Genomic DNA, 7,067 nt, shown 5'->3' with positions numbered 1-7,067 from the left:
GTGGCTCACAACCATCTATAATGATGTTCTGGTGTGCAGGTGTACATACAGGCAGAACACTGTATATGGAATAAATAAATAAATCTTAAAACAACAAAAACAAACAAACAAACAAAAACTTGCCTCTAATTCCATGAACTGAACTGCCACCAACTCAAGTCCCCTGCACTGCCCTCAGCTCACTGACTCCTGAGTAAGGTGTGCACCACCACACTTGGACCTAAGCTTTTCTGTACCGGGAACCTGTTCTGTACCAGCTGGCCTTGAACTCAGAGGTCTGCTTGCCTCTGTCTCCTGGGATTAAAGGCCTGTCTGTCTTCTAGCCAGAGCGGACATGTTGCTGGATTAAAATTTCCCTACACATTTCTCTGTATAGCCCTGGCTGGCCTGGAACTCACTCTGTAGACCAGGCTGTCCTCAAACTCACAGAGATCCTCCTTCTTCTGCATCCCGAGTGCTGGAGTTAGAGGTGTATGGCACCACCATCTGGCTGCCATCATGCTTCTCTCTGTAAACCTTTGTATTACTGTCAGCAATGATTTTGCCAGCTTGTATTCTCTCCAAGGCTCCTGTGTATACTTACAGGGGGGACAAAAACAGCCCAACAGAAACTAGGCATAGTGACACACACCTGTAATCCCAGCCCTTGGCAGGTAACTACAGGAGCTCATTCTTGGCTACATGGTGAATCTGAACTCAGCCTGGAACACAGGAGACAATGACTTGAAAACAAAACCAACCAAGAAGGAGAAGAGGAAGAGAAGGAGGGGGAGGAAGAAGGAAAGAGGAAGGAGACAAAAAGAGAAACATACGCAACTAAATATATAGTATGGTAAATTCTTCCACATGATCAATAAGCAGCACCGAGGTCAAATAATTCTTATTACCGGGAAACTTCCTGGCTTGACATTTCTCACATTCTCTGTATAGGATAACATTGCTTTGCTTGTTTCTAAATGAACATATGTATATGTGTGTGTGTGTGTGTGAGTGTGACTATGAGTATGAGTGTGTATGTATGTGTGAGTATATAATTTTTGAGATTGTAATTATTAATATCATTATTTTAGGCAGGGTCTCCTCCTAAGATGACCTGGAACTTATTCTGTAGCACAGACTGGCTTCAGATTCACAGGGATCCTCCTGTCTCTGGCTCTAAATCCTGGGATTATCATCCACAGACTACTTCTACTGTTTTTCTTCTCCCACCCATTTGCTGGCACAAACCCAGAGCCTTGGGCATGCTGATGGGGTCTGACTGAATGGCTCCCCCAGCTCTGCTCTCATTTCTGACAGCATGGCTGGACTTTGCCGTTTTGTATGTTTTCCGGTGTTCCTCCAACCCTGGTGTGTGTCAGCATCACATTTCTCTGCCCCTGAGAAATCCCGCCACTCAGTAGATCTGGTGTATACAAGGTTTATTGTGGGAAGGGAGAGGAGTGAGGACCCGGGGAAGGGGTAGAAGCAGAGAAATGGACCTGTAGACAGGCAGATAGCCAGGAAACAGAGAGAGCCATGAGAACAGAGAGAGGAGGGCAGAGAGGGAGAGAAAGGGGGAACCCCAGGGACAGAGTGAAAGCTGGGGTGGTGGTGGGGTTTCTTTTATAGCAGACTTGGTGTTGGCAGGTGATGACGTAAGCAGTCGCTAGGTCCCTGAGAGCAGGCTGGTGGAACGCCTCTGCGCCAACACTCAGAACCCAGGTTTGGTTCTCAGCACCCACATGGTGGACCACAACCACTCATAACTCTAGTTCCAGGGGATCCCATGCCCCTGTGTGGTCACCAGGCCCACCCACGCGTGACGCACAGACACACATTCAGCTAAAACACTCAGACACATTAAGTCTGAAAAGAATACAATTAGAGGTGGGTGCACGCATGAATGGTTGAAGGAGCCCTCTAGCAAATCAGTTTTCTGTTGTAGTTACCAGCTGAAGCATGTCTCTTGCTAGACCGAAACCCTGTGAGCATGGGGGCCTTTTGGGTCCCTATCCCCAAAACATGATCCAGTTCATTGTGTGGGCAATTCACACTTAATGAAAAAGGTGGACTCAGAGCGCTGGAGTTCCTCCGGTTCAGATAGACAGGCAGGATTTCCAGATTGGGGGTGGTGGTGGTGAGGGGCACCAGCCGCACAGATGTTTGCTCTTAGGGTGGACCCAGGGATTTCCCCAACCCAAGCTTCTGATGTGCGGGAGAAAGAAGGCCTTCCCAGTTAAGCCACCCACACTTTCCAGGCCACCCACTAAGGTACAGGGGGACAATTTTTTCTTCTTCTTTCTCTTTATGTTATCAAGGGTTCCAGCACCCCAGGACTTACAAAAATAAAAAATCCGGAACCTCAGGAGACCCAGCACAGAGGCAAGATTGTCGTCACCATTTCACTGATTGTGATTGTGAAACTTAGATTTTCTTAACGGACTCTCGATGGGGGTCCTAAGAAAACCTGAGAACCTGGGACTAGGAGAAAATGCCTGTGCAACTGCGCGGTCCCTTGCGGAAGGGCCTTTGTCGGGGTCTCCAGCTGCCCAGCCTGTATCAGAGTCTGTGGGGCTGGGTCCTGGGGTCGCGCAAGCAAATGGAATTCTAGGAGCTGATCTGCACAAGGCTGAGCCCCAGCCAAACTCTGCTGCGCGCCACCACCTGCTGCTGTCGTGTGTGTGTGTGTGTGGGGGGGGGGACCCAGTCGAATTCGAATCTGTGGCTGCCGTTGAGAAACGGTGAGAGAAGGCCGTGGCGTGCCGCACGTTGGGACCCGGGAGAAGACAGGGTGAGGGGACCCGCAGCAGTGGGAGATGGCGCCCGCCTACACATCCCGGCCCGCGCAGCCGGACCAGCCCCTCCCCAGCGTCCCAGCGTCGCGGCTGTCCCAGGCACCGCGGCTCCACGCTGCGAGGACCCGAGATGCTGCTCCCCCCGGTGGAGCAAGACCCGCCCGCTCTCCGGTTCCATCCGCGTTTCCAGAGGGCGCCGTTGAGGCGTGGACGCTGCCCCTGGTGTACTGAAGGGGGTTTTAAAAGGGGGGACTGTGCAAAGTGCTCCAGACTCTGTTATTCTGGGGCAGAACCCAGTACGGAGCCCGGGGTGGGGGTGAGGTGAAGCAGCAGGAACTGAGAGAGAATGACAGAGGGACCATCGCGACTTTCCCACGTCCCTTTTCTCAGGACCGGTCCTTGGAATCAGCCACCATCTTCTTTCTGCTCTTCTGAGGTCCCAAAGGCCCGAGACAGGGAGACCCGGCACTTCCACGTGATAAGGGATAGTAGCTCGGAAAGGTGGGAGTGGTCTCGGGGCGAGCCACAGTTGCCTATGCCACTTACCACCCCTCAGTGCTCCCAGCACAGGGCTCCCCAGTTCCAGTTATCGGCCCTTTTTAATCCTTGCCTGGCCAATTCCTGCCTGACCGTGGCCCCGCCCCTTCTGGTCCCGGGTGTGGACCCTCACCCCTGAAATTTTGTCCTTTTGTCAACCTAGGGCAGATGCTCGGCCTATTCACGGTGTCCTTTCCCATTCCCACACAACCCTCCCATACAGACACTCTTTTCGGTGCACGCCTGCCAGCTTTCTCTGGTTCCTCTGTGTAGACTAACCTGAGGCCTCCCTGAGCCCAGTCCTTGAAAGCAGGGTGAGGCTCTTTCCTCAGGTTCTGCTACACTCCAGCCAGCCTGCTTAGAGCTGTGCTGGTCGGCGCTCACCTTGGGGCCCAGGGCTTCACCGGGGAAACATGATCGGTCTAAGGCACTAGTCATGCATGAATAAATGTTGCCGGTACAGGCCAAGACTGCCTCTCCTGGCTGCAAGCTGCCAGACCTGCTCTTTGCTGCAAGACCCTCTGCGGATGAATGAGGAGGGAGGAAAGGCCCTTCCTTCCTTCCTTCTTTCCTTCCTTCCTTCCTTCCTTCCTTCCTTCCTTCCTTCCTTCCTTCCTTCCTTCCTTCCTTCCTTCCTTTCCTCCCTCCCTCCCTCCTCCCTCCCTCCTCCCTCCCTCCCTTCCTCCCTCCTTCCTTCCCTTCTTTCTTGACAAGGAAGGTTTTTCTGTGTAGCCCTGGCTATCCTGGAGCTCACTCTGTAGACCAGCCTGGCTTTGAACTCAGGATTTCACCTGCCTCTGCCTCCCAAGTGCTGGGATTAAAGGCACACGCCACTACACTGCCTGGAGAAAAAGCACCTCTTTTCTCTCAACTGAAACTGATCTTCTTTCTTTACCCCCCCCACCCACACACATGCCCCTCTCTGACTGCCAGGCCTGGACAGACATGTGCTTGTTCCCTGCCTTCAGGTCATGTCGGTGCCAAGAAAAAGTCCTGAGGGAGTTTTTGTACTTTTAGGAGTAGAATGCTTCCCTGTAAACACACAAAACTCTCTTTATTCATTTATTTGTCCACCAGTGAGCACAGAAGCTGCTGTGGTGGACTGCCCCAAGTGACAGGGAGATGAGGCACAGCACAAAGGCACCTTCTTGTAGCCATCTGAAAGAGGTTCCCCAAGGAATGGGATGCTTTCTTCTTTTTTTTAAATTTTTCCTTTTCTTTTTTTTGGGGGGAGTGGGTGGATAGGAATAGGCATGGGGTTTGAGACAAGGTTTGTCTATGTAGCAATGTTGACTGGAACTTGCTCTGTAGACCAGGCCGACCACCGGCTTGTCTCTGCCTCCCGATTGCTGGGATCAAAGTCTTGTAGCACCACACCCCCCTGCGAACTGAGAATGGGATGATTTGTTGTTCTGTCTTTCTTTTTCTTTCTTTCTTTCTTTCTTTCTTTCTTTCTTTCTTTCTTTCTTTCTTGATTTATTTATTATGTATATAATGTTCTGCTTGCATGTACTCCTGCATGCCAGAAGGCACCAGAAGATCCTTTTTCATCAGGTGGGCTCCTGGGAGGGCTGTCTCTATACTTGGGACAGAATACTTGCTCTGCTCCCAGGTGGGCTCGCCAAGAACCTGAGCCATGGAAAGGATGGCCTGTTCTCATTTGACTAGGATGTGTAGGATATGACCACCCCCCACTCCACCCCAAGAGAGCTGTGTATGCTAGAGACATAGCATAGCACACAGAAAGTTGTCTTAGTTGGTTAGAATGTGTGTAGGGGACAGTAGAGTGCCATCTGCCTGGCAGCCCGGAGGATAAGATAAGGTTCCTACCTTAGGAGACAGAGGGCTGAGCATAGCTCTCAACCCTGGCAGAAAACCATGACTTGGTATGAAACCACACACACATATTTATAAATATACATCCTAGAACTCAGCATGCTTTATTTTTGACCTGGCCACCCAGGCAGGCAAGACTCCAGTTGCCAGTGTTAAGCCCTGGGACCACAGGGGCGGATCCTGTATCCTGGCACATGATGTTGAAGGTACAGACAGTGCCCTGCTTGTGATTTTGCTCTCTGAACTCATCCTGGGTCCTTAGAGCCAGACCATGACTGGGCCCTAGGAGCTGGGAGGGGTGGAGTGGATCCAGGTCAGTGGTCAGCTAAATCCTAACCCATTCCTTCTACCCAGAAACCCTATTTCCTGGTGCCCACTGCTTCTCCCTGGCCCTAGACTGGCCACCCCTTCCAGCTGTGTTATGCCTGTTTGACCTTCTCCCACGCCCATCCCAAACACAAGGTAATCACTTTTCTCCTCACTTTCCCTAAGAATAAGTGTCCTTCCTTCTGGTATCACACTTCCCTTTGATTTCTGCAAACCCAGAAAGACACAGCATCCTCTACTCACGTGCACCTCCTTCTTTAGCAATAACGATTATAGAGCTGGGGAGTAGTTCAAAACATGACAGTCCCCTAAAGCTCACAGATTTGAATGCTTTGTCGCCAGGGATTGGCACTATTTAAAAGGATTATGGGGTGTGGCTTTATTAGAGGAAGTGCGTCACTGGGGGTGGGCTTTGAGCTTTCAGAAAGCTAGTTTGCAGCCCAGTGCTTCTTTTCCGGCTGCCTGCTTTAGTTCCTTTTCTAGCACTATGTCTGTCTGCATGCAACCGTGCTCCCCTCTACAATGAAAACAAACTGAACCTCTGAAATGATAAGCAAACCCCAATGAAATGCTTTCTTTTCTAAGTGTTGCTGTGTTCATGGTATCTCTTCCCAGGGCTAGAACACTAGGGAAGAGGGCTTGCTTAGCACATACAAGGCTCAGGCTCAATCTCTACTACCACAATAAAATCATTTTTAGCGCTGTGTGGTGATGCATACTCTTGGCACTTGGGACAGAGAGGCAGCCTGGTCTACAGTTCCAGGACAGCATGAGCTATATGGAGAAACCCTGTCTCAAAATAAGCAAGCAAATAAATACCCAAAGAAATACATTTAGGGGTTGTAAAGAGCCTAGTGGTTGAGTATTTACTGTCCATGCAGAAGACCTGGGTTTAGTTTCTAGCACCTACATGCAACCCACACCTGGAACCTCAGTTCCAGGGGATCTGATATCCTGTTCTGGCCTTCATGCATAAGGCAAACACAGAATACATTATAGTGTATGTTTTGTGCACACAGGTACACGAGGGTCAGTGTACAGTGTGCAGGTGAGGTACGGGTGTGTACACACACACGTGCTATGGCCTGTATGAGGGTCAGTGGCAGGTTTTCAAGCATAGATTGTCTTTCACTATGAGGGTCCTCAGGTTACCAGGCTTGTGTGGTGACAGGTAGTTGAGAGCTACCCAACATGGGTGCTGGGAACTGAGAGCCATGTGCTCTGTATCTGTAATTCCTTAGCCATGTGGCTTTCCCTGGAGTCCCAGAACCTGTGCCTATGGTGAGGTAATCCCCAACTGTTCCCCTGCAGAATTCTCTCCTGGTGGGTTTCCTTATCTTTCTTCCTCTTCAGGCCCTTTTCTGTGCTGGCCCTGCCCACCTGAGCCATCAAATAGCAACAGAAAAGGAAAGGTTCTCAGCCCAGAGCCTGAGCCAAACCTTAAGCATTGGCTTCTTGAATGTGATGGAGTGGCTCAAAAGCCTCTTGGATGAAGGTTTGTTGGAAGTAAGGGCCTGTTCCTGGCCCTTACGATCTGGTTACACCTATCTTTGTTTTGTAAACCTGCCTAAGACATATATCTGATGGATAAAA

Source organism: Meriones unguiculatus, chromosome 3 (genome assembly GCF_030254825.1).
Source record: "Meriones unguiculatus strain TT.TT164.6M chromosome 3, Bangor_MerUng_6.1, whole genome shotgun sequence".
Classification (NCBI taxonomy): domain Eukaryota; kingdom Metazoa; phylum Chordata; class Mammalia; order Rodentia; family Muridae; genus Meriones; species Meriones unguiculatus.
Note: the sequence above shows the minus strand (reverse complement) of the source record.